The sequence below is a fragment of the Pteropus vampyrus genome, unplaced genomic scaffold (genome assembly GCF_000151845.1).
Source record: "Pteropus vampyrus isolate Shadow unplaced genomic scaffold, Pvam_2.0 Scaffold663, whole genome shotgun sequence".
NCBI classification, from domain to species: Eukaryota; Metazoa; Chordata; class Mammalia; order Chiroptera; family Pteropodidae; genus Pteropus; species Pteropus vampyrus.
The window spans coordinates 473,266-480,732 of NW_011889444.1; the positions used below are offsets into that span (position 1 = coordinate 473,266).

At 41.1% G+C, this 7,467-nt stretch overlaps 1 long non-coding RNA gene across 3 annotated transcripts in view; it reads left to right on the forward strand.

The window, feature by feature from the left end:
• The window catches only part of LOC105309054, an 82,201-nt gene that overhangs the window by 63,461 nt on the left and 11,273 nt on the right, over positions 1-7,467 (forward strand). Inside the window, exon 4 of one of the 3 annotated variants that reach the window (XR_002778210.1) lies at positions 4,839-4,858. The exons of the other annotated variants lie outside the window; for them this stretch is intronic. This is a non-coding gene — a long non-coding RNA (uncharacterized LOC105309054). Of the gene's footprint in view, positions 1-4,838; positions 4,859-7,467 lie in introns of those variants that run through there. 3 annotated transcript variants of the gene reach the window in all.

The window sequence follows — 7,467 nt, forward strand, 5'->3', positions numbered from 1 at the left end:
TGATCTTCCTAGTGCCAACTCATATTTCCACATGCTGCTAGAATAAACTTCCTGATGAAGCATTTTTCTCTCCAATTTATAACCTTTGGTAACTGCCCATGGCCCGCAGCTGTGTTTCACAGGCATCATGGTCATTTGCATATTGTCTTCACAATCTTCACATCCATCTGGACTTGCTATTTTCCTTTAAATCAGCTTATTTTAAAAATTTAATGCTTATTCTAGTCTCATCTCAAGCAATAAACTCCAGACAAACATGAGTTGGAGTTTTAGTTTATTCTTCTTCACCCTCAAGTGGTCGCGAAACACCGTCAGTGAACCACCTAAAATCCTCTCTTCAGAATGGTTTCTCACCACACTGATAGGCTAACTCATTGTTATTCTTGCAGCATTTAAGGACCACAGCTTGGTTTTGATCTTATTCACCTGCTTCTTCCTGTCAGAACTCTCCACTCCAGCCAAACTGTTTTTATTTGTGGCCTCTTAGGTAGACCCTTTACTGTTCTCCCTACCTTCTGGAATAACCTCCTCCACTTGCTCTTCCTCTTGACCTGTTGATATCTTTCCCATCCTCTTTGGTTAGTCTTCACTCCAACTCACCTGATCTGCAGCAGTGTCTCTCCTCTCTAAATTCCTGCATTTTGCATCTACTGCTTTGTATCACTAGTTCAGCATTTCATATCTGGTTTCATTCTGTTCTCATGGCATCATAAAGTCTCAGAATTGGGATGGAGCGTAAAGAACTTTTCATAGGACTTCTAACTTGGTGTAGAGACCTCAAGCTCCTTGAGGACAGCAGTTACATTATACATATCAAGTCCCAAATGTACGTCTCCTTTTTAGGGTTTTTTTTTTTTGTCATTGTTCTATTTTTTATTTATTTAATTTTTATTTTTCAATTGGAGTTGACATTCACTATTATTTTATATTAGTTTCACGTGTACAGCACAGTGGTTAGACGTTTATGTAATTTATGAAGTAATGCCCCCAATTAATTTAATACACACCTGGCACCATATATAGTTATTACAATATTATTGACTATATTCCTTATGCTGTACTTTACAACCCCGTGACTATTTTGTAACTATAAATTTGTGCTTATTTTTTTAATATTACTTTTTCCCAGCTGTATTGAAATGTAATAGACAAGTAGTTGCTCATATTTACATTGTACAATTTGGTGAGGTTTTTTTTTTTTTTATTATAGTTGGCATACAATAATATACCAGTTTCAGTTGTACAGCCTAGTGATAAGAAATCCACATAACTCCCAAAGCGATCACCCTGCTAAATCTAGTACCCCTCTTCCCCCTTACATATTTATTACGTTATTAACCATCTTCCCCATGCTACACTCTCCATCTCCATATCTATTCTGCACATATCCATTTGTACCTCTTAATCCCTTTACCTTTTTTTAGCTGTCCCCCAATCCCCCTCCCATCTAGTAGCCCTCAAAATATTCTTTGTATCTACGAGTTTATGTCCACTTTTGTTGTTGTTGTTGTTGTTTATTTTGTTCTTTAGATTCCACATGTACATGAAATCCTGCGATGATATTTGTCTTTCTCTGACCCAATTCATCCATCACTGCAATATCTTTTTCCATCCCCTTCCTTTTAGTCTGTGTGAGTCTTTTAATCTGAAGTGAGTCTCTTGTAGGCAGCATATGTAGGGGTCTTGTTTTCTTATCCATTCAGCCACTTGATCTGTTGGTTGGAACACTTAATTCTTTTTCATTTGAGGTACTTGTTGATAGCAATGTAGTTAATACCATTCTTTATTTCTGTTTTTGATACATGTTTTTTCCTCTTAAAGAAGTCCCTCCAACATTTCCTGTAATACTGGCTTGGTGGTGATAAATATTTTTTTTTATTTTTGTCTGGGAAGCTATTTGTCCTTCCACTCTAAATGATAGCTTTGTTGGATAAAGCATTCTCAGTTATAGATCCTAGGTTTTCATTAGATTGAATATTTTGTGCCAAGCCCTTCTGTCCTGCATAATTTCTTTTGAGAAATCAGCTGCCAGTCTTGTGGGTGCTCTCTTGTCGGTAACTAACTTCTTTTCTCTTGCTGCTTTTAAGGTTCTCCCTTTTTATTTAACTTTTGGCATTATAATTATAGTGTGTCTTGGTGTGGGCCTCTTTGAGTTCCTGGTTTTGGGGACTCTCTGAGCTTCCTGGGGTTGTATGTCTATTTCCTTCACCAGGTGATGGAAGTTTTCCATCATTATTTCTTCAAATAGCTCTTCAACTTCTTGTTCTCTCTCTTCAGGTACCCTATGACACGGATGTTTTTACATTTAATTATTTCGTCCCATAGGCTCCTTAAGTTATTATAGTCTTGGCTTCTTTTTTCTCTGCCATTCTGATTGAGTGTCCTTTGCTTCCCCATCCTCTATATCGGTGGTTCGATCCTCTTCTTTATCCACTCTGTTGATGCACTCCAATATACTCTTCATCTCAGATAATGTGTTCTTCATTTCTGACTGATTTTCTTTTATCATTTCCATTTCCATATTTATGTTTTTTTAAATCTCTTTGTTAAAGTTCTCACTGAATTCAGCTACACTTCCCATAAGTTGGTTGAGCATCTTTATAACCAGTGTTTTGAACTCTGCATCAGTTAGATTTCTTGACTCCATTATTCCTGGATCTTTATTCTGTTCTCTCATATGGTTCTGCTTCTTTATCTTCCCATTTTGGCTGCCTTTTCGTGTCTATTTCCATGTACTAAGCAAAGCTCCGAAGTCTCCTGGTCTTATTAGCGTGGCTTTGTGTAGTAGGTGTCCAGTGGCACAGTCCTGAGAGGGGTTCAGCTGCAGGCCAATTTTAGCCCCAGCCTGTGCCCCTTCAGGGCCATCTGTTAAGATTCAGCAAGCAATCCACAGATGCCGTGCTTTTAGTTATCTCAAGAAACCACACCAGAAACCGAGGACAGCTGCCACCAGTGTGAGTCTTGGCACTGCTCAGCAAGGATCATTGGACTCGCCCAGGACACAAGTGGATGTGTCTTGGGTGGAGCTGTGAGTTGGGGGAGGTGGAGTTTCAGGGAATCCTCTGGGTGGAGTGACCTCTGTTATCCAGTTTGATGAAGTCTCAGCTATGGGGGAGCTGTGTCTGTATACTGGGAGAGGGGAGGACTCAACAGAGGAACAATATATCGATACCGCCGGTACTTCTGCCCAGGAGAAAGCCTCACCTCTGGCCCTCACTCTGCCCCCTGAGCAGTCCACTCGGTGCTGGTGCTCAGAGTGAGCAGGTCCATCACTGCGAAAGTCCGCTCGTGGACACAGCCTCTTTAAGAAATGTGTGCAGCTGCTGGCTGCCACTGCCACAGCTTCTGTCCCACTCAGCTGTTCGGGATAGGGCAGCCTCGTGTCTTTGCCTCCTCCTACCTTCTACCGTGGCAGGTTGAGTAATTATTTCTCTCCCTAGTTGTAGTGCTTCTGTTCGTTTAGAACCTAGGTGACTTTCCTTGCTGTTTGCTCCTTGTTTCTGTCACTACTTTGATGTGGTTTGCTAGAGGAATGAACAAAACCTCTATCATCTATGCCATTTCTCCCCATCACGGTTTTTTTTTTTTTTTTGACTCCAGATGCTAGTAAATGTACCATTATCTCATGATTTTCAGGAGCTCATTATCTAGCTTTATTATGATGATCACCAGTGTTTCCACTAGAGTTATCAAAGTTACAACTTTAATATTTGGCATACCACATGTGTGTCCCTGTTGTGCAGTCTATACCCTTCACATCTTACCTCCTCACTCGCCTCCTGAACACATACATACAGCCACTGTGGTCTGCAATCTGTTTTGCCACCTTCTCCTTTACTTCAAAATTATAATAAACATTTTTATTGAAGGTTCCATCTCTGTGTCTGTCTCCTTAGTTTTCTCTTTCTCTCTCCCTTAGCCCCAGGTTTTGAGCTCAGAGTAAAGTTTTGGACTAACCACACTTTAGCAGCTCTTTTCTGGCCCCAGACCAGGGAGAAGGTGAACAGTTGGGGTCATAGACACTTATAGGGATCTTCAAGTGACATTTCCTTACAGAGGCTTATTTTGCTTTCACTGGTACCAACAATGATGATAAACATTTTATTAGCACTTATAGTGTACCAGGTGCTGAGCTAGGTACTTGTCATGTTGTCTGGGTCAATCCTTGTGGCAACTCCAAGAATGAGGTACTATGACAGTCCCCACTTTATAGATGAGGAAATGCAGGCATGGGGCAATTAGACATAACTGTTCATGGCACAACCAGGAATCTCAAAGCTGAGACTATGCTGTACTGTGCAAACAACACAGTGCAGGAAGTATATGGGAGCATGAGCCCCATTTCCCCCTTGCATATTATGCTTATGGTATTCAGTCACTTAACCTTTCTTGTTTACCCTCCCACCACCCCTTTTGCTCCTGTCAGTGTGTGAGCATCTGCATATACCTGCAGATGGCTTGCTATCGAGTGAACCTTCTCATGAGCAGCCACACAAAAAGGTGCAGATAAACAAGCTTTCTTACCCCAGACCTACAAGCATACTCCCTTTCTTGCTTGCTACCTCACAGGCCTTATGCCTTACTTACATATCAGAGTGTGAATTTTCTGTCTCCCTCCCACACCGAAGTTTTGCAGGGAAATGAGCCTTTGTCTCTTCCTCCCTCTCTCACACACACAGTGCCAGAGAGAGAAGAGTCTTCTGACTCCATCACTCTTTTATGTACTTTGACTGGAGGAGTGTGAACTTTCCAAATCCCACTCCCACCTGCGGGGTTTGCAGGAGAGTGGGCTTTCACTTAGCATGTGGGACTGAGATTTCTTAGTGCTTTTCTTATAGGCATGGTGAACAAGAGTCAGCTTTATCACAGTGATACCCGCCCTGACGTGGTATACACACACATAGATGATGCGTGTAGGCGTGTAAGAGCTTGAGGCTTCTTATGACCCCCAGTCTCCTGGTACCTGTGTCCATGCATCTTCTCTATCTGTGTGGAGCAGGTAAATCCTGACCTATTTTGTCTCATATGTTGAGGTGTGAGCTGTCTCAGGTCCCCTTCTCCACACAAGTGTTACAGGTGTGCAAGCATTCTGAGCTGTGCTGTGTCTCTTAAACCCAGCAGGTATTCTCACTACCCTTCCCACAAGCATGCTTTATAGGATACTGGACTTTAAATTGGCTCACATTCACAGGCATGTATATATTCAGGTGTGTACATAACATACACACAGTGAAGCAGAAGAATCCTGACTTTCAGTGTTTGCCTTGTATGGTGGAGTGTGTGGAGGAATAAAAAAAAAATCTGCCCCTCTTAACTTAGGGGAAAAAAATAAGATCAGAAATGGGAGTTTATCTTTGAAGGATGGTAGGCAACTTCTAAGCTATAATCTGTTGGCCAACAAGATTGAAACCTAAAGAAAAAGTGTCAAGGTGAATACCCATTTGGCTCTTTATTCTATAATTAGTGTTATCAAGTAGCTGATAAGTTCCCTTGATTAGTCTGCACATGAAAAGCCCTCTGTCTTTTAGTCCTTTCAAAGGTTTTGGAACATTATTCAAATTATAAATATTTACATCATAAAAATAATGTGAATATTCATGAAGTGCTAACATTTTTATAGGATTCATCACTAAGTTATTTTTTCTTATACTAGCTCTGTCTCTGCCCCTCCCCCTGCAAGTGTCCCCACTATCTATGCGAGAGTACAAGCCTCTTGAGCTGTCCCATTTTTTTCCACCTTCAGCATGCAAGGCTTTGTGCCTTTTAAAAAACATCCTTCTCCCAACACACGCGCACACACTCACACACACACACACACACACACACACACACACACACAGAGAAAAGTGAGCTTGGTGATTTCTCTCTTATGCACCCTGTCTGCTGTCATGTGTTTTCCAATGCCCACTCCCACTTGCCTCTCTCTTATCTTGTACTACTCTTTCTTTCTGTGCATACATGGGTGGCGTCTGTGTTGGAGAGACACCTGAGCTGTCCCATTTTATCCAGCATTGCAGGAAAGCAAGTTTTCTAGAGTTGCCTCCTCCTTTTCCATGCATTTCTTAAACTAAAGTAAAATTAACCTTGTTATTACAGCCTCCCAATATGCACATTGGTTGTGCTACAGTGTAAGCTTCTTCGTGACTCCTTTCTCTATGTGAATCCACACATGCTTTTATAATAGGAGCTTGAGTCTTATTATACATTTTTGATCTTTCTTCCATTTCCCCTCTCCCTCTCCCATACATGTGTGCCGAGGATGTGCCAGAGAGTGAGTCCTCATCACCTTCTGTTTTTATATGTGCATAGCTACATACAGCTTGAGGTGGTGGTTAGGCCCACTGTCTTGGCAATCAAGCCCACTGCAATGGCATCCTAGTGCTATTCCTTCCGAGTTTTCTGATCCTGGACAAGCGACTTTTGCTGTTAGTTTCTCAATTTCCATAATACACATAATTTAAAAATTAAATTAAAAATTTATAAAGAACTGCCTCCTTCCTTGACCCCCAAAGCTCCTCCAGTTTCTATTCATTTCTATATTCTACTTTACAGAAAAATATCTTAAAGGATTTGACTCTCTCCATTTATGCTTCTCCCATTCTCTCTTGAACACACTCTAATTGAGATTTTAATTTTTACCTCACCACTAAAAATACCCTTTCCAAGGTCCTTGATGCCCTTCACATCACTTGATACATTGGGCAGTTCCATCATTTTACTTGACAGATTTACACACCATTGCTCATTCTCTCTATCTCAAGATTCTACCTGGTTTCCAGGATTCCAGACTCAGTTGTCCTCTTACTTCACCTTGTCTTTGTCAGTCTCTTTTGATGGCTCCTCCTCTTCTTCCTTAATTGTAAGCAATAGAGAGATAGAGGCTTAATCTTTGGATGACTTCTTTATACTTCTTGGTAGTCCTCAGCTGTTCTCATCGTGTCCTGTTGCTCTAAATACCATCCTCTGTGGATGACTTCCATATTTATATTTCCAGACTGGATCTCTCTCCCTAGTTCTAGATGCATGTATCCAACTGTGTATTTGACATCTGCCATTTGAGGTCTAATAATTGCCTCAAACTTTAACAGAAACAAAACCGAAGTCCTGATTTTCCTCTCCCCTCCTTTAGTGTTCTTCAACTCAGTAGACAGCATTCCCCAATTGCTCAGGCCAGAGATATATGAGATTTTAATATACTGAAGTCTTTGGATTCATCCTTGACACTTATTTTTTTTCCACACTCTAAATCCAAACCATTATTAAATTTTGTTCACTCTACTTTTAAAATATATGCCTGCTCTGACTACATCTCACACAGCCACTTTTCACCGCCTCCTTTACTTCTACTTTAATCCAACTCTTCTACAGGTTGACAGGGGAGTGGGCCGTGGGCCTTCCACTTACACACATCTGTCTACATCTCTCTCTCTCTCTCTCTCTCTCTCTCTCTCTCTCTCTCTCTCTCTC